At 39.2% G+C, this 21,044-nt stretch overlaps 1 protein-coding gene and 1 pseudogene across 15 annotated transcripts in view; both read right to left on the reverse strand.

Moving 5' to 3' along the window:
* The window catches only part of SLC9A9 (solute carrier family 9 member A9), a 685,122-nt gene that overhangs the window by 216,780 nt on the left and 447,298 nt on the right, over nt 1-21,044 (reverse strand). The gene's annotated exons all lie outside the window — the stretch shown is intronic.
* On the reverse strand, nt 5,045-9,672 carry LOC309806086 (eukaryotic translation initiation factor 4 gamma 2-like; annotated as a pseudogene). Its single transcript has 2 exons — nt 6,541-9,672; nt 5,045-6,318 (listed from the first exon to the last, which is right to left on the reverse strand). The product of its transcript is annotated as a eukaryotic translation initiation factor 4 gamma 2-like (transcript).

Here is a 21,044-nt window from a genome sequence, read left to right on the forward strand (position 1 = left end):
ACTGCTTTGCTCTAACAGCAGAAAGGGGATTTCTATCAGAAGTGTTGCAGTTTAGGCAATTTTACAGTGTAGGCAGAAAATGCCACTTTTTTTTTTTTTTTTTTTTTTTTGCGGTACGTGGGCCTCTCACTGTTGCGGTCTTTCCCGTTGCGGAGCACAGGCTCTGGACACGCAGGCTCAGTGGCCATGGTTCACGGGCCCAGCCGCTCCACGGCATGTGGGATCTTCCCGAACCGGGGCACGAACCCGTGTCCCCTGCATCGGCAGGCGGACTCTCAACCACTGCGCCACCAGGGAAGCCCCAAAGGAAGATTTCTAATGATGTCATTTCTTTAGGTCTCTGAGTTGAATACCAATACCCCAGCCCTTGCCACTGATCTGAGTGACAACTACCCACACCATGGCTGAGGATATATTGCTCCATCCACCATGAGAATATTGTGCTCTTTCTACATGAAGATTTGGCACTGGCAACATACAGTATATGGAGCCCCAAACACTGTGAGCTGTGTTTGACTTCTTCCTGCCATCCCATTTCCTTGATGAAAGTGTTACAAACTAAAATGCCTAGGATTAAGGACATTACTCGTTGTTTCATGATCAGCTATTTCACAATGTAATGCATAGAATATCAGGACAAATGCAAAACACTAGAGCCAAACCAGTATTCACTGAGAAAGGCTTTGCCTCAGTATTTCAGATTGAGAAGTTGAAGCATGTGTTTGGAATAACACTTAGTTGTAAAGCTAGCTTGAAAATTTCCAGAGATTCTTTGCTTCATGTTATGTTACACCTAATAAACACTGTCATTTATGTTAGTGCATCTATCGTATTTGAATTCCTTTGATAAACTTTCTGAATTAGATAATTTTGAATAATTTACTGCAATGGTATGACAGTAGCCAGAACTTCTCAGAAAAAACTATTTTACCACCCTTACCCCATCTCCTATTTTTGAGGGAAAGTGATTTGAAGACTAATTCAACTGGTTTGCTATCTAACCTGACCAAACTCTTTGTTCAACTTTTCCTTTTGCTTTGAGGCCATCTTTTGTACAATACATGGAGGTAGGTTTTTCACAATTTAGAATGTAAAGAGGTATATATTTTTTCTTATGTATTTCAATATGATTTTAAGTCTGATACAAGTATATAACACAACTTTATATTATATGTAAATAGTAATATGCAAACTCTTAATTTTTTGTTTTCCAGATGGTTAAAGAGTTCATTGATTTGACTGACAAAGAAAATATCACAACGAAAGGTTAAAAAGCATTTTAATTATGAAGAAGATTTTGAATTCAATTCCTGAACTATGGTGGATTGGATTATGGAAAGGCATTCAATAGAAGGTTTGAAGCTTAGAGTAGAACATTGTGCTAAATATGATAAGAAATTGGAACATGTGAAAGAGTCTTTATAAATCAGAGAAATCAATGAAAATGAGACAAAAATATGACAATTGAATAATGCCATGTAATTAGAAAACAGCTGCTAAATGATTTTTATGAAGGCACAAATATCACTAAATCAATAGCTGATGAAAATTAAGTTTGCTTGACTTGTTTCTTTGTAATGGAGAGTTAAAATGTAGTGAATGTAGATTGTCAGTGCTTGTACTGAACTCCAAAAAACTCTTATTTTACACCGATTAACTTTGTTGAGCTTCTTTTCCAGCAAGATTTCTAAAGCCCCCTCCCTGAAGCCTCTTTGTATTGAAGCTCTGCACACCCTTGACAATATAAGTAAAATGTCAAAAATTATGAATGATTACAGTACGTGAATGTATTTCTCTTTGTTTCCAAGGAAGGCAATTCTATTTTCACATAAAAACCAGGCATGCCTAAATCGATTCTGTATGAGAGTTTTAGCTTTGACTTACTTTGGTGGTTTGGAGCTAATTTTATTTTTGTTCCAAACTCTTTGGGGACTTCAGAGTTACCACACAAAGTTCCCTCAGAAAGTTCTCTTGGGCTACATGTGTATTTTTGACGATGTTCAGAATGAGTTTGTATGCAAAACAAATCATATGCAAATACCGAGGGAAAGACTCAGCTGTAGATATGAACTAGAAGATCTTAATCAGTCTCTACTCTCTAGTTTAACCCTCCATTCCTTCTTACCACATACATTTTTAGGCTTAATGAGTCAGTTCCACTTGTTCCAAAGTCTGTTTATCTTTGCTTTAAATTGGTATTTGTAATTGTTAATGTAACTACATAGATTAAGTGTGACTATGAAAGAAAGGGTTGATGTTTTTCAAAACTAAGTTAAATATGTAGAAAAGACTTGGTAAAATTTAGTTGCGTAGAAAATGCTACTAAATTAGTGGTGAGCAGGACAACTATAAAACGTTTAAATACAGAAAAGTTCTTAACATATATGCTCTGCCGATGTCTTTAATTCTTGGCTCTGAACTAAAGACACAGAAATAGAAACTGGAAATTCTGGTAGATATATTTTGGGTGTGCTTTGTGCAAGAAAGGCATCCTAGAACCCTAAGATTCAAAGAAAAAGCAGTGAATCTTTATCAAAAGATTGGCAAATTAATATGCATTTGTGTAAGTGACGATTAAATGTTGGAGGTATTTGTGTCATTTTAAAATGATTCCTTGCTTTAACTGACTTTTCCATTAATTGACTGATGCTAATTTTGCTTTAGATAAAAGTGGTGCCTGTTTTTCTCTTTTAACACTTTTTTTGTATCTAATATTTCCATTTGATTATTTTTTACAACATTTTGTACCTGTTCCAAATTATTAATATTCTTCTTTATCTCTTTAAGGATACTAATTATGCATATTTTAAATTGTTGGCTTGCCGTTTCCAATAGTTTTGCTTCTTGTGGTCTATGTCCAGATTTTGGTCTCTGTTTTAAGTGGTTGTGCTTTTTGGACATTTTGTTATTTGGGCCTGTGAGCCCATATTTTCCTGGGGTCAATCCTGTCTGCCAATGTCATGAGGAAATGTTACGAGGGACACACACTAGAGTTCCTTCAGAGATTTTTAGGAGATGAGCAGGGATGAGCTCCAGGGTGGAGGAAGCCCTCAGCACCAGCAAACTTTTGATCACCCTCCAAAACTGAATTGGTTTCACTCCTCTGGCAATTCCTCTGTCAGGGATTCACCCTTAAACCCTTAGAACATAGCAACACTGGGAAGAGGCAGAGTCTCTCTAGGTCATTTTCCATCATCCTGAGGGTTTGGAGGCACAGGAGATGGAGGACAGAGGATGCTCAAAGGCAGGGCATCTGGTCATCCTGAACTTTTATCAACTTCTTCACTGCCCAGATGCTACTTCCAGGGCTACCACAATGGATGCTCTAGGCTATTGCAATGAGGCGGGTGAAGATCACCCCAAAACAATAAGGGCAAGAGGCAAATGCAGAAGTTAAAATCTCTAACTGATCCTCTCTTCGGGCTCCTGCTTTCGCTGCTGTGCAGGTGTGGCCATCCTTCATACCACTTTGACCACCTCTGGCCTCTCCAGGTGTTCTTATAGTTTTTATTACTTGCTTGGTTCCATATTTTCTCTCAATCATGTAGTTTCTCCAGGTTTCACTTGGGAAGAAGGAGCCAGCAGCTGAAGCTAGTTTGCTATCTTGTCATCACTGAGTTTTGTATTATTTTTAAAGTTAAAGTTGCTGATTGAGAATGATAAATGGTATTGAAGTGTTCTCCTCCATAGGGGTTTCTGAGTTCAATTTGAGTCAAACTACTGAAAAGCCTGCTCAAGGCAAAACTGGGGATATGAGGTTGTCTATGGCCTATGCCCTCAGCCTCTCTGCGTGTGGCACTTCCTCCCTTTCCATGGGTGAGGAAATCATCTATTTCAGACTTTTGGGGACCAACCTATTTTCAGACACTTTGTTCTTTTGTCCCCATCTAAGTACTATTGTGCTTTTCTATCCTCTATTCTATTTTTGGTTTGGAAAACAAAGTTACTCTACCCCAAGAGATTTCATTCCTTGTACCCCTTATACTTCAGATGCCAAACATCCTAGAATCTTGACTTCTGGAAAATCAAACTGAAAATTCAGAAAAATGGATAAGTCACAAACAAGCAATTTCTTAAAGAATATATACAGATGACCCCAAAACTAATCTGTAAGTTTCAGAAGGGTGCCTAGCACATTTGTCGTGTTTGTCACTGAACACCAACTCCCAGCAGAGAGCTTAGCATATCATAATGTTCAGTAAATATCTATTGAATAAACAAAGTGAATAAAAAGGGAACTCTAAGGAATTGCCTGTGTCACTGTAAGTTTGCACAATCTTCCTTCATGGAAATTTAGGAAAATATAATAAAATTTATAAGATGTAAAACCTTGATCTGAACAATTCTACTTTTTGGAATTTTTCCTAAGCAAATAATGTGACAAGTATACATAGATTACATCAAGATGTTCATTGCTTAAAATAAAAAGATATGGAAGACAACCAAAACATACATCAAAAGAAGAACACTTAAACAATTTAAAAGGGATTACACTTCTGAAGGTTCACTGCCATGTATGATGTTTCCTATGGCTTTTTACCAGATACATTTTATCAGATAAAGCAAATTCTTCCCTTCTATACTTTGCCAGGAATTTTTTAAATAAATATTTGTTGAATCTTTCATATTCAATGCTTTTTTAAAATCTACTGAGATATTTTCTTTTCATTTGTTTATGTGGTAAATTATACTTACAATATTTTAATATTAGAGCATACTTACATTCCTGGGACAAACCCAGCTCAGTCATAATGTACTTTTGTTTTACACTGATGAATTTGGATTGCTGATATTGTTATCACAATCTTTGTATCTATGTCCATAAATGAGATTGGCATACACATTTCATTTTTATTACTGCCATTGACTGGTTTTTATTTCAGGAGTATTATAATAGTGTCATTAAATGACTTGGGAAGCATTCCTCCTTTATCTTTTTTCTTAAAAGGTAAGTATAAAATTGAATGATCTGTTTCTTGAAAGTTAGATAGAACTCACCTATGAAACAATCTGGGCCTTGTTTTTTTTTTTTGGTGAATGGATTTTTAGCAACTGATTCAATTTCTTTAATGATTATAGGTCTACTTAATTCTTTTTCCCCTTCAGACAGTTTTTTTTTTTTTTTTTTGAGTATCACAATGTTTACTGACAGATACAAGTATATAAAATCAGGGCATGAAGATGACTTGATAAATTAAGTAGACTTAATTTCAATACTATAATAAGAGGGACCAATTCAAATTCTCACCATTTGTTTCACACCCACAAAGACCACTTCAAGGGCATTTATGATCTCTCAAAACTGATCAGTTTTGTGCGAGTAAACCATGTTTCTTTTAAAAAGGCTTGTGCACTTGCCCAGGCTCAAGGATATTAAAATCTAGCACATAAAGCCCATTCCCAGAGGTAGAAATACAGGCAATATACTATTATGGCAGCAACCATCAATTACAGTTAAGAATTTTTCTGTAACAACCAAATGGATAATCAAATATTGCAACAACTCAAGTATTACTGAGCAAAGTGCATTTCTACAGTATTCAGTGTTGCTATTCAGTTTTCTAACTTAAAACAGCCTATGATAACTGGCAGCAAAGAAGGTCCTTGCAATAGACTGCCTCTGCTTGAGAACTTATGATATAATATTGCATGCTGCTAATATACTATCCAAACATTAAAGATACTCCTAAAATATTTGATGGTAGACTATGATTAAGACATTACACTACAAAAAAAACCCTTGTGCAGAAAGAAATCCTAACTGACGTGCTTCTGCTTTAAATATTGTGAAAATGCTACAGCGGAATGAATTTTCGTAGTGGTTAGGTCAAATGCAGTTACATCATAGCAACAGTATGTTTTGCACGATTTAAGGCTTTGGCTGGTGTTTTTAGTCAGCTTCTTCCTCTGATTCTTCTTCTTCAGCAGTTTCTAGCCAGGTTAGCCACTGATTCACCTGGAACAAAGCCTTGCGTTTCCCTGGAAACTCTTGGGTTATATCTTCTTTCCAAGCCAAGAAAGCTTCTTCTTCAATAATCTCCATGTCATAGAAGTGAACAAAAAAGTGAAGTAACATGCCTTTCGGGAAGTTGCTATTGTAGCAGTGTACCTGAAGAGCACAGAGGGCACTGACTTGTAGATCAACGTGATCATGAAGGAATTTCTGCATTACTGGCTTGGAGGAAAGAAGCAGTTGTTTTTCCTGCTCTAACTATTCTTTGGAAAGAGCAGAGGAAGAATCTGTTTCATCACCGGGTGGGTTTACTTCACTAGAAATGTACTGTAAGAAGCTAGTCATTAAGATGTTCACGGGCTTCCCTGGTGGTGCAGTGGTTAAGAGTCCACCTGCCGATGCAGGGGACACGGGTTCGTGCCCCGGTCCGGGAAGATCCCACATGCCGTGGAGTGGCTGGGCCCGTGAGCCACGGCCGCTGAGCCTGCGTGTCCGGAGCCTGTGCTCCGCAACGGGAGAGGCCACAACAGTGAGAGGCCCGCGTACCGCAAGAAAAAAAAAAGAAAGAAAAAAAGATGTTCACAAATCCTTTACATGAAGTTTGGGAGAGATGTTATCTTTAATCTACTTATATATGGTTTGAGGAGATGGATCCAACTTTATTTGCTTTAACAGTTCCTTCTCCAATTGGAGGACTGGGAGTAAGAAACTGTCCCTTTCCTTCCAAGATCTCCAATATGCAGTCCTTATTCTGATCAATTTCTGGGAACATTTTCTGCATATGGACCTTGCTTCGTTGGAAAAGCTCTGTTAACCATTCTCGATCTTGTAATTTAGCTAATTGCTGAAGACAAAGTAAGAAGAGAGGACAACGGGTGCCACTTTCCAGCGGTTGAGCTAGTTCTGAAATGCTCACCAGCTCCAAAATGATAGCACGAGCTGCAAACTGTGCTAAATAGGATTTCACCAAGGGGATGTCAACCTCCAGTTTGGGGCACTGGTCCTGTACATTCAGGAAAGTCTGCATGAAGTTGTCACTTGTGGCTATCCCTTCCTGTTTGAGTAAACTGATCAAAGAACTTGCTTTTTCGTTATCTTCATCACTTCTGTCTAGTGACAGGATGATTACTTAGCTTAACATCTCGGGGAGAAAATGTTTAGGAGCCCTCATCTCTCTCACACCACCGACAGCTTCGTTTACATTTCCACTATTCAAATATTCGGTTACAACAGTTTCGGTTAATTTAAGCAGCTCTTCCTTTGATGGTGGTGGCTTTTTACTGGTCTTGGCAGGCTTTTCCTGAATAAGTGGTGGATTAGTTTTGAGACCAAGCTGAGGTGTGTGTCCCAGAGGTGGTGTTTGAGTGCGTGGTGGTTGCACTAGAAGGAATCATAGTTATCTGGGGCTGAAGCTCTGGCACTTGATTTTTATTCATTAGGAAAGACTGAGCAGGCCTCAGGCTAATCTCATCTGCATTAAGCTGTCCTTAGAAAACCGAGGTGGCATATCCTTCGACTGTCCTTGCAGATGGGATAAGAGTCCCTGACTCTGGTTATGGTAGAGCTGGCTTAGCCCCTGGTTTTCATAAACTTGCCTCCCATCTCCCCAAACTGCGATGGTGTGGGAGGCATGACGTGTCCCCCATGGCCACTGAAGAGTTGATTTGAACGATGACGCCCCAGGGTGGGTGAAGATCTATCCTGGATAACTACTGGACCAGTAACAACTCCACTACCTGGCATTTGTCCAAACATATCAGCAAGTCCTCCAAGTGCATCCCTATCCATTTTCATCCTGGGTGGCATGAATGGGCCCTCCAGAAAGAAGTCACTTCTCATCCCTTGAGCCATAGCAGCAGGAATAAACACTCTTAGACCTTTTAATGCATCTTGACGGATTTGATTGATCGTCTTTGGTCTATTGTCAAGAAAAGCCTTGCGAGGAACTCAATGGTGTTCTCTCAACTCTACAGTATCCTGCAGCAGCAATTCCTTACTTAACATCAAGGAGCACATTCGGGCAAAGTACTGATCCATTAAGGACTTGGCTCGTTCATGGTCTAACCTAGGTCCCACTGTCCTCACTATCTGACAGAGGCACCCCAGATCCTCTCCCATATCTTTGAGTTGCACCTCTTCTTTTTTTCCAAAAGTGTTTTGATGCACTTATGAAGGATAGATTCATGAATAAGATCAAGCTTTCCAAGTACTCCAATGAATTTGATGTTCCCCAACATCTTGATCTTAGCAATGGCTCTCTGTTCCTCCTCCTCGGGGAGGAGGGGATTTTCATGCTTATCACAGACATCAACATTTCTGATTCAGTTTTCAATTCATCTTGTAATTTGGAAATTCAGGGGCGTCTGAATGTTGTGCTTTGCTTCTGTCCTGGTTGACCCTCTGCTGCTGGACCATCAAAGTTTGGTGCATCTTCTGCCAATCGCAGACATAGCTGAGCACACAGTGAGCTATATTTTGGCTCTTCTAGGGCTCTGTCCACAATCAGCAGTATAACCCCTTTAAGGATGAGTTTAGACTCTACACCCACGTTGAGGAACTCAAGGCATAGTTTGTCAAACTTCTCAGGAGTAAGCTTCTTTAGTATGCCTCTTACTTTCCTGAAGATTGCATCATGTCGTTCTTTTTCATTTGCGGAGTTGTTTGCTGCGGAGTTGTCATCTCGTCTAGTGCTTGATGCAGGTATCCATTTCTGAGTGTTTTGCCCTGGGGTTTTTCCCCAGGAACTCGCTGTTGCCAGCAGTCTTGGGGTAGTGCTGAGGTGCACCCTTACTTCCTTCTCTGCCCGAAGAAGCACTGAAATGAGAAGCAGCCGCTTCTACCATCACACTCACCATTTTGGCAGCTTGACAATGAAGAATCTTCAAAAGAATAATATTAATGGATGGGGTGGGGAGAGAAGGGGATGGGAGAAATGAAAAACCTTCACCGAGAACTCAGCAGCTGCCACTGCAGATGTCTCCTCAGGATCCAGTCGTCTGGGACGGGGAAGGGAGGGGGAGAGGAATGGAAAACAGGAGCCTCTTCAAACAGTTTTGGTAAGTTATATGGTTCTAGGAAATTGTCCTTTTCACCTAAGTTTTTAGATTTATTTGCATCGATTGTGCATGACATCTTCTCATCTTTTTAACTTCCACAGCACCTATGGTAATGCCCTCCTTTTCTTTTTTAACATTGTTATTTATTTATTTTTTTTTTTGCCTTATCCAATTTGTCCATTTTATTGGTTTTTTTCAAAGAAACAATTTTTGGCTTTGTTGATCCTCTCTATTGTAGTTTTGCTTTCCATTTCTTTTCTTTCCTTTTTTACTGCTTTTACCTTTATTTTTTACTTAATTTTGTTCTTTGGACTTGTTCTGCTTGTTCCTTTTCTTAACTCTTAAACTGATATTTTTACTCATTAAATTTAAATTCTTTGTAGTTTTTTTTTTTTTTTTTTTTTTTTTGCGGTACGCGGGCCTCTCACTGTTGTGGTCTTTCCCGTTGCGGAGCACAGGCTCTGGACGCGCAGGCTCAGCGGCCATGGCTCACGGGCCCAACCGCTCCACGGCATGTGGGATCTTCCTGGACTGGTGCATGAACCCGTGTCCCCTGCATCAGCAGGTGGACTCTCAACCACTGCGCCACCAGGGAAGCCCAGCTTCCATCTTTTATTTCTTTAATATTTTAAATATAAATTTTTATAATCTTTATCCAGTTATTCATTGTATCAAAATCTTGAGGTCTAGTTCTATTGTTTGCTATTCCTGCTGTCTCTCATGGTGGTTTTTTTCCTTGTGTGTTTTTAATTTTGATCTATGAGCTAATGGTGGAGTTTTAACAGAGGTGACAACTTTGTGGCCTTTGTCTAGAAGGTGGCTTGCCAAAGATGCTTTGTTTTTGTTTTTGCCAGTTGTTCCAGGCATATTTCCAACCTGGACCACATTTTAAATTTATATTTTAAGTTTGGGTTTTGTGGATATCATAGGCAATATAAATTTAAACCATAAACTCTCATAAGGTCAAGCCTGAAGTCTAAATTTCTCAGGGGATACATCTTTCCACACCTAGAACCCACCAATGATTTCTGAGATATTGTAGATATAGTAGATCACATGTAAGAACTATTTAGGAGACAAGTCTAGCCCAGAAATTAGACTTGATAATAATTTAAAATCATCATTTGTATCCTCTTAATTCAATTCCCATTTATTTCCAAATATTGGTTGACTGTTTGCCTTATGTTAAAGATGTGCTAGTCACTGGGGATACAATAAGAAATAAAACATAATTCTTATTTTCAAGGAAATAATAGTTGGATAGAGAAATTTACAGTCTTGTTACACAGAAATGGTCAAAACCTAGTATGTGCACCACAAGTTCTCCCTTGTATGCCCATGACAGGTACTTAATTGGTCCCAGCTTTCTTTTCCATTGATTTTGGAAACAGCCATAAAACTCCACCTCTACATCATATTGTTCATCTGAGTCTTCATATATCATCCTTTCTTGTCTTTCTTGACCTAGAAGAAAGACCTGAAGCATCTAGTATTCCCTCCAATTATAACCAGCTTCCAAGGTCAGAAAAGACTGGGCACCAGGGTGGCATAGAAACAACCAGATCTAACAAGAATTTCCCTGTGCTACTTTAACACTGCCCTGGATATTTACCTACATTGTGGCACAACCTTGCCACTTCATGCCATTATATTCACTACATTAGAAACTTATAAGAATATAAGAAAGCATAAGTGAAAATATGCTTAAAAATTCAGTAAAACACAACCTAAAAGATTACCCTGAAAAATAGAAAAAAGGTAATAGAAAGAAACAGGTTCTGTAAAGTTTCTCATTAGGCCAACTGCCTGCCTCTCGTTACCCACACCTACTGATTCTCATTGGGCCTGCCTGGATTTCATTTGGTTCTCAGGTCATTGCTTATTTTCATATGGGGGCTACATAACAGGGTCTCTTCCAGCCCCAGAATTCCATGGAGAGAAAAAGAGAAAATGTCAATAATTAATGAACTGTCAGGGAGACACAGCTTCAACACATCCTGAATCATGTAAAAATTCCTACGCTACAGCTCTTAGGCGTGACCAGCGAAAGGCCAGCACTTAACTTTTCTGAATGTATTTTCATATAATGCTTATCTTTGCTTCCAAAATGCACAATTTCATAAGGTAGAAAAAAATTGACATGTAAATTAAAAGGAAAAATGTGGATAGGAGTGACTTATTTTTACTTTTCACAAAACTCAAACTTTGCAGAACTTCATATTTTTCTTAATTTTTAGAAAAACAAATGAATAAATTTAAAAAACCCATATAATTAATTTTATCAAAACTCAAAGCTAACCCCAGTAATCACCCCTCCTAGTAATTTGTACCTCTTAGGAACTGTTATACTTAACGTCGAGTCATAAAAAGAAAGTGTTGAGTTATAAAGACACAGCTTGAATCCCAGCTCTTTGGTTGCAAGCTGTGTGAACTTGAAAACTTGAAGCCTCAACATTATTCCATGTAGAACTGGAGAATTTAATACCTACTGTGCAACATTGTTGTTATGTAAACCTTCCGGCAAACATGAGGGGCTCAATGAAGGCTAACTGTTATCATTATATTTTTCTGTAATCCCCTCAATGTCTAGCACATAGGGATTCTCAATTATTAATCGTTGAAAGACAATCAATCATGACAAGATTGTGTGTACTGTGTATATCTAAAGTAAGAAGGTAATGAGAAAGAAACAAAATATTTATGGTACATATATTTATTTTGACTTCTGCCACATAAGCTATGTAAAAAGAAGAAAGAGTTGAATATAGATGTCTCCTTTACCCAAGTCAAACAATGAAATCTAACAATAATGTTACATTTCTTTGATATGCTGAAAGGACATGATATTGAGGGGTCCTTTTTTTTTTTCTTCCATTTTTGGCCTCACTGTGTGGCTTGTGGGATCTTAGCTCCCTGACCAGGGATGGAACCCTGGGCCCACAGCAGTGAAAGTGCCAGGTCCTAACCACTGAACCACCAGGGAATTCCCTGGGTGGTCCAGGGAATGGATGCCTTAGCAGAGCAGATGGAAGACTGAAAAGGGAAGACCAGAAAGGAGGAGGAAGATCAGGAGGGGACTGACTGTCTCCGAGAAACCAAGTAAAGAGGTGGATTGAAGAATGTATCTGTTGTCTATGATGAAAAACACTGTGCTGAGGAGAAATAGCTAGAAGGGATGGAAAGGCTGAAGACACGGGGGGAAGAAGATGACCGAAGTCCCTGAGGAGATCCAAGTCCCTGCTCTCACAGGAGAGGAAAAGGATAGAGGCTGAACTGAGATGAGGGATCAAGGTTAATAGATTACCCATCCAACTAATAGTCTCAGGTATCAAAGTCAAGCTGAAGGCAAGGGTGGCATGGGATTGGAGAATGTGCAGAAAGAGGAGAAAGTGGATCAGCTTTAATAATCAGGGAAGAATGTGTGGTGGTCACATTGTTTCTTCATACGTACATAGTTGTTTCGAAAATACTTGACTGTACTAAAATCAGTTTTTGCATATATTTTTTGAAACAAGACCCTAGAATTCTATCTATATTAATCGTTTGGGTTTCCAGAGTGCCCGTCATTATGACCAATTAATGGAATTAGATTTCTTGAGATCTATATCCATACTCAACCAAGATGAACAAAGTATACTGAATGCTATACAGATGTCAAAAGAAATTGTCAGCCTAGGCAAAATATGGCTACCTGTTCTAAAAAATGCTAGCTAAAGGAGGATGCAGTTAAGGAACTGGTTCTTATATGTTTAAGGCTTTTGAAAATGTCATTTCTCTTTTTTTATATTGTTTAAATTCACACAAATCCATTATGAAAAAGACCTCATCTTGAATAGTAAGGACAGAGCTCCAACAAGCGTCGATTACATGCTAAATAGTGTCCCTGCATGAAGTGAGTATTATTTCTCCCATTTCCCAGATGAAGCCTCTGTGGCTCAGACTGTTGAGTGACATATTTAAGATCACATAGCAAGTGACAAGTAAGGACCCTGGCTCTGTCAGATTACTGATGGATACTTTCTCTAGAAGGCTGAAGTAGCATATGAATCTCATCCTTCAAATCTCCCTACCATCTTCTCTTTGCTCTGTGAGTCTCTTGGGGAAACATTTCTTCTTTTATTTTAGGAATTGGCATTCAAATGTCATTACAACCTTAAGAGCATATTGCTGAGTCTATAATGAAGAACAATTTTATCCCTTTAAAACATACCCTTTCACTTAGATGGTGTCAATAAGTTGTTGTGGCATCTGATTTAATCTGATGTATAAATCAGAAAGAATGAAATGATAAAAATCCACAGGTTGTAAGAGGAGAAAAGTAGATGGATCTAGATACATCTATTTGGCCAGTAATGACAAACAAAGAAGAAGACTTAAAATTAATGGGAGATGCTTAGTTTGTAACTGTCAAGTAGATGGTGCAAGATACAAAATTGTACACACACAGTTTATTCTTGACTAAATTAAAATAGCTAAGAAATACTAGCAGAAAAAAATGCCAAGTTCAGGTAATATGCAATGAATTCTTAGCATACATTTGTAAATCCTGGAATTGTGGGTAGATACGTATTAGTTGTTCTGATCAGGAATGGAGAAACTGTGTTGGTTCTTTGGGGATATAATGATATTCTAAAAGGCAAAGAGAAGTAATGATTTGAAAGAAAAGCAGTTTGCAACAGATCAGCAAAAAATAATAATAATAATAATAATAAGCCAAAGTATTAGCAGTTACAGTGGCTGCTTTTAGGCAGTAAGATTTTCTTTTACTCTCATTATTCTGTTTTATATTTACTGGTATACTACAAGAATTATGTTATTTTTATAAATAGAAAGAATAAAGTCAAAGCCATTACCAAAAGCTTTTGGCAGGTGGCTTTGAAGTCTGGGTCTTTTAAGTCCACAGGGGGAATGACACCAAACCATCAAACCACAGAATCCCTGCTTGTATGGTGCAGGGAGTGACAAAGCAGTCGTCAGAAGCGCCACAAGGAAATGTCTCTTGGGCTTGTTGTCTTGTTCCAAGGAATAGCCTGAATGCAGGTCTACACAGGATTCTTTCAATTCACCTGTCATAGTGGTGAGGACGTGAGCAACTGCCCAGAAATGCTTGGGAGCAGGCTGCTCTGTGGGCACGCAATAATCAAAGAAAATAGGCAGTAATCGTCCAGCAGTTCCAGCTGTCTTTAATGTAACTCCAAGCTAATATACTTACTTCCTGTATTTTAGCATCTACACTGGGTTTAAAGAAACTGATCTGCCAATAATTTAGGAGAACAAAGGCCCCTCTGAGCCCACACATGCCCCTCCCCAGCATTGCATGCTGCCCCCTCCCAGCCATGCTCACCTCCAGCAATCAGTTCCATTTCGAAGGAGACAGAGAACAATTTATTCAGCTTCAATTTGCTGAGAGGAAAACCTCCTATTCTCTAATATTAATTCTTGAAGCAGATTCAAAAACAATTTTTGTTCCTTGCCAAGGTTTGGGGCTTTGAAAGATATTAATGTAGACAGTCTTTGAAATATTAGGAGTTGGCAGCCATTGTAAGGATCTTGAACTTAGCAAGGAAGTCTCAGTGCAAAGTATATGCTATCTTATGTGTTGAAATATATATCAAGCTTCCTGTGTGGTGAGGGGCTTGGGCACCCTTGTGGAACTACGGACGTGGACATGGACAATTGTTGCATTCATTTCAAGCAGATCTACCCCGCATTAGGGACCAGGGTTATTTGGGGAGATATTTGCTTATTTTAAAGTAGGGTTTTACATTTCCAGTTCTGAAACTCCTTCCATGCAGTTTTAGGCAAATCTACTTGGAATCCACAAATATAGCCAGAACAGTGATGACCTGTTTCCCCTTCACAGATTTAACATTTTCATTTTTGTTTTTGCTTTTCACCATTTTTCATAGATAGCATGAAATATGTTCTGCCATTCCTCTTTACGCCTTAACATAAGATTAATAGACTATCATTTTAACTACACATATTAGCCATATTGGAGCACAGTAGGATCCACTACAGCAAAAAGTATTTAATTGACACTTGACAAAACTTGACAACTTGTGTCTTTTCATTGTTAGCATTTTCTATCGGTTTAGGAGAGTGAAAATCAGGGAACATGATCACAAGGCTGATGTAACTGGATTAGGATGATTTTTTTCATCTAATTGACGAGTTGTCTTGGTGCCACACAGTATACGTTGAGCGCTATTGCATCAGAATTTGCCGGCTCTCATATAATGAAAGCAATCCTAGAGACTCTCCCTGCCCCAGTCCACCTTCTGACTTATCTTTCTAAAACACAGTGTGCTCCTGCCATTGCCCATCAACTTTAGCTGCCTCCTTACCGTCTGTCAAATAAAAGCCAAACTACTTAGCATGACTTTTAAGACTCAACACTCTCCAAGATCTAGCCCCAGGCCCATCTCCTGTTGCTTAGCCCTCCTCCCCTCTGCCCCTTAGTAGTGCGAGCAGAGCCAAGGGGTGGTATGGGCCACATATGAAACTGTTTTGCAGGGAGTGGTGGTCCAGGCAGAGGTGAGGGACAGGCTTAGTGGACAGAGAGTGGCACCTCATGTTAGGAGCCGGGCATGTGCACCTGGGACAAGGTGGCGAGAATGCCACCAGGTTGGGGCTAGGCAGTAGCATGACCAAGGCTAAGTGGCTGTAACGAAAGTCAATATCCAGGGCATGGAAGTGGGAGGGAAAAAAAGAAGACTAAAGCTGGAGAGGGATGGAGAAAACTATATGCATTCCTTTTCCTCAGAAACCACTTTCATCAGCCGACTTTGCAGAAACCATAGACACCCAAGGAAGGGAGAAGTGAATATTTCTCCTTTGAGCACTAACTTTGGATTCAGATTCTTTGTGCTCAGCTCCCTGCTCCACCACTGAAGGCTCTGTGACCCCAGTCAGGCAACTTTGCTTTTCTGTGCCTCCTTTTACCCACAGGTAAAATGGAGATAAGAAGAGTTCCTACATCATAGAATTATTGGAAGGATTAAACAAATTAACTGAGGTGTCTGCACATGGTGGGTCTTCAATAAATCTTACTGATGATTATATTTTTATGATACATTTGGACATTTTTTTCTTTACACATTTAGGAAATAAGAAATCACAGAAAGCAGAATTCGACTGTAGTATACCGACTAGGGTGACCAACTAGTCTGAGTTTGCTGGGGTCTTTTCCTGTTGTAGCACTGAAATCTCATATCCTGGGAGCCCCTCAGTGCTGGGCTAACCAGGACCATTGGCTGGTCACCTAGTAATGAGTGTGGGAACTCTTTGCAAACAGAATGCCCAGCTGCTTAGCAGCATGGTATTAGTTGAATCATACAAAATTGCCATTTCTGTAGTTGAAAACGTCAAATAGCCACAGTTTCATATGGTCCAACACAGTAAAAAGTCCTAACATGGCTAGGAGTGGGTAAGGAGAAGAAGGTGCCTTCTATACTTTAACTTGTCCCTTTAGCTTAAAAGAAATAAAAGGCAACAAAGATTTCTTGAGTATTTACTATGTGGTAAATCAGGACTTTACTTTGGTTAATCTTCATGATTCATAAGTGGGGAAAATCAACAACATGAAACAATGGAAATATAAAGCCAGCAAGAGCATTAACTCGAAAGGAAAAGAAAAAAAGCCTGAAGGAGAACATGTGCATCCTACAGATGAGGAGAGAGCCAGGGCCATGGTGGGAGGAGAGAGAGCGTCTGAACAGGGTGCAGTGACCCTTGGGGGAACCTAACTCGTTGAAGTTCAGATCCAGAAGCCTCTGGAGCACAATCACAGTATCTCACTTCAGGGTGGGAAATGCCTTTCTGGAAGGAAGTCAACCTTCCATGGCCTAAACCACAACACTGAGATAGTTAAGAAAAACATAAGTTAAACTTAAAAAAAATGTTTTTAATAAAAACACAGGAGGGAGAAAAAGTCCAAGTTCATTGGCTTTTGGCAAAGACCTAGAGGATTTCTTATTCATCTCAAGCATTTTGGCCCCATTTCTACTAAAAAGTTTTAATTGTTTTTGATATGTAATCCTCTCTAGGGGTTTAGATAGAACAAGGGCATTATGAAGTTTTGTTTGGGGAATGTCATCCCTTGAAAGGCTCTGTGAGTGGATTTTGGAAGGATCCAACACTGTTTTGTTGGATAGTTTTATATATTGGATGAACTGAACACACTAGAGCAGGGATTTTTAACTTAAGAAAACTCAAAGTACATTTTAACAGAGAAGAAAATAGAAGTCGTAGCTTTCAATTCCAAGGACTCTGTGACCTATGAATGGTTACTGGCTTCAAGGGAGAGATTGAGATTTATATAAAGTATTTGATATTTATATAAATTTGTATAGTATTTATAAAGTATAAAGTAGTTGATATATATTAAAAAGTGAAGAATTCAAAAATGGAAGCCTAAAAAAATTGGACATTATATCTGATGCTGTATTTTTAGCTAATTTCTCAAAAGAAAAGTTTGTCCAAGGAGTGCCTTACTTCGTTTTAAATTTATTATGGGAGGAAGGGATGCCACCCCCCATGACTCCAGGATGGAGGAGTGAGAATGAGAAATCTGGGGTCGTGCTTGCCAAGAGTCTAGCCTGAGTATCACCTGTTCTTAGAGACTGGAAGGCAGCTGCAGCCTCATTTAAGCTTTATGGTTTATTTCAGCCTGCATTTATTGAGTCTGTGACACACACTGTGCAAGCAGAAGGGAAGGAATACCTGCCTTTGAGGAATGGAGAGGTTTGTGGCTAATAAACAAGAAGTGGCTACTAAGCAAATGAATTATCATGGTTGGTAGAATATCCAAGTTATTTTATCTGGTCAAGGTTTTCCCTTACTGACCAGGTGGAAAAATGCCCATGCATTTTCTCAAGTCTGTCAGAAGTCTTGAAAACACTATCCAAATAGTTGTTGCAGCACACAGCAAACAGAGACAAGAATCAGGCAGCTAAAGGGCAGATATGGCCTCTCACTGCTCTGTCAAGACATGCGTTCCCCACTACCTGTTTTCTGATCTAACCAGCTTCAGATTGGTTGCTACTCTACCTAAGTTCATTGAAAAATTGCTATAATGTGATCCATGATTTGCCTATGTCAACTGAGCTTCTTTTAGCATTTTAAATTTGACTTCATGGAATAAGATAATTCTATTACAGAACAGAAGCTTGAACTGCAAGATGTAATTATGAGTCCTAATTCTAGCACTCAGAAAACAAATAAAACAAAACAAAAACAAAATAACCAAAACCAAACCTAACATGCATATAAGTGCCACAAACGCTGTAAAAACGAGTGTGTGAAAACTTATTTAATCCTCACCGCAATTCTATTCATTCGTCAACCGCTATTTGGTGAACTCTGTTACAGATTCTGATGCCATGAAGTAGAAGCTGTCATTATCCCCATTCATGAATGAACCCGATTCACCCCCTCAGGCCTCCTTTTGGGTATCCTGGCCTCACCGACCTCTTGAGATGTTGAATGCTCTCTTGGCAAGGGAAGCAAACTGCAATCCCCAGACTTCCTCTTTTCCTGAGAGTTCTGCTCTGGACTCTCCTGAGCCCACAATGGATTCAGCTGAGTTTTACTTATTTGATTCTCTTCAAAAGAGTACTAAGGGCACCTTTTCTCGTCTTTGGGGATTGGGACTCAGATGAGGGGATGGAAGAACCCACACCACAAGTGGTCCACAGTCCGTCCTCCTGCTAGAAGTGCAGGAAACCAGGGAGGACATGACATGTGGGAAGCCTGTCTGAAACGTCTTTAGAAAAGAGGGAGTCTATGCAAACCTTCCTTCACTGGGTTCCTTCGCAGTTCCTCTTTATAGCTTAACTCTCCATAAAATATAAAATGTGGGTGTAGATGATGAGAAATGGTAGGAAAAAACAAGACCAAATGATCTAGGTAATTGTTGCTCAGCATATATCCACAAGCCTCATTTTAATGAAGGATATCTATATCGTGGCCTGGAACATCGCCCATGACATAGTAAGTTAAAAAATAGTAAAAAGTAAAAGAAAGGGCTTCCCTGGTGGCACAGTGGTTGAGAGTCCACTTGCCAATGCAGGGGACACGGGTTCGTGCCCCGGTCTGGGAGGATCCCACATGCCACAGAGTGGCTGGGCCCGTGAGCCATGGCCGCTGAGCCTGAGCGTCCGGAGCCTGTGCTCAGCAACGGGAGAGGCCACAGCAGTGAGAGGCCCACGTACCACACAAAAAAAATAATAATAAATAAAAGAAAGAATCTTTGGTGTAGGGAGATACCACAAGTGCACAAGCAGACCCAGGCAGAGAGCCCAGGTCTCCCATGTCCAGTGTCAGTTGCCCTACCTTCCCTGCTTCCCAGATGCCAAGGTTGTGTGAAGACTGACTTGGAGACACACAGGATAATTCAGTACTTGTATCCTCTCGCTTCTGGGAGGCATTGTACAGGTGTTAATAATTCAAAGAGTCATGGCTCTAACCCAGCAGAGGATGCTTTGAAAAGGACAAACACACTGGAATCTGGGAAGGTGCAGTAAGTGAGGCTAAACAGGTAGAAGTCAGATATACGAGCATACCACATGCAAAGCATAGCAAAGCCGACCTTTGTTGTGTTACTGATGCATAACCATGAAAGAAACCCTACATCTTTAAATATCATATATCTTCGAATCATCTGGAGGTAGAGGTATTTTAAAAATGTATCCGAGAGAGAGAGAAAAATATTTCAAACAGACCATTGTAGCCAACGCCCCTTTGTCAAGGAAAGGTCTTTGTAGCTAAAGTGAAATGGCATTTCTTTTTTAATGAGGTGAACATTTGTGAATAGCTATTATGCATATTTTTCAAAAATAATAGCGTAGATCTCTTCTGTAAAGCAATAAATGTCTGGGTTTAGTCCACCTAACCTATTGCCTAAAATATAATGCAATTTTTAGCATACGCATCTACAAATAAATTGAGTTATATATTGCAAGTTGGAACAATTCACAAAGCTACAGCAAAAAGCTTTTCTTATTAAAGATTTCATATGGTAAAAACTGAGTGTAACAATTATCTTGCCCAGATTTCACTTAAAAAAAAAACAGTTATGTTTGTGGGAAGAAAGCCCATATTTTACACATTGAAAATTAAATCAGTTGTCAGATGATACTTTGAAACTCAAGACCAGCTCATAGTAATTAAAAGGTAATAATGTTTCAAGAATCAAGTAAATCTGAAAGTCAATAAAACACAAAAATAATTTATTGGTGCTTTTAAACATTTGAAAATAAATTCTAAAAAATTATTTTAAATGATGTGTAACTTCTGTGCAGCAGAACCACAAATCAAATCATCTCTCTGTTCACCTAGTTCAAAGTTTGAAAGGGAAAGCGTGACTGTTTGAAGTTGACTGACCGTAAAATGTGAATTTTTTAACTGGATTTCTCAATATTCCTATGGTAACAGATTTCTCCAGGAGCCCACTGCATTTGGGCCCCTCTCCCAGAACCCTGGAACTACTCCCCCAGGGTCAGGCAATGATGTTTTTTGGATACAGGTGCTGGGCATTTTTTAGCAGGAGGATCATTTGTTCACGTTAAAGATCATGGGTTCATTTAGGGACCCCAGACTCTTTTGGTCCACAGAACTCGGGTTTACTACTAGGGCGGAGCTAGGGGTCCCGGCATCCCTGAGTCTTTTGTGCTGACCAGCAGGGTAGATTTAAGTGTTTCTTTATCAACCCTAGTGGTTGCTTGGCTTGACATTTGGAAACTGGTGGAAGAGTTGGGATGCTGGACAGTGGGATCAGAAAAACATATTTGGAATAAATAAGTTTGGCATGAGGTTTTCTTTGAACTGCAACCCTTAAGTCATTGGGAAACGAATGGTACAACTAACATTTTACTTTAAAAAAAAAAGGCTTAAAAAAAGTCACTTTTCTGTTCTGTGGCATAAGCTGAAGCTTCTGCTGCAATTTAAAATCAAAAAGCATTTTCTTTTCAAATGGAATTTCTAGGTTGAGGGAGGCCTTTTAAAAAATGATAGAAAAAGGAGCTTTGATTGCA

This window comes from Mesoplodon mirus (genome assembly GCF_964341445.2).
Source record: "Mesoplodon mirus genome assembly, chromosome: 6".
Classification (NCBI taxonomy): Eukaryota; Metazoa; Chordata; class Mammalia; order Artiodactyla; family Ziphiidae; genus Mesoplodon; species Mesoplodon mirus.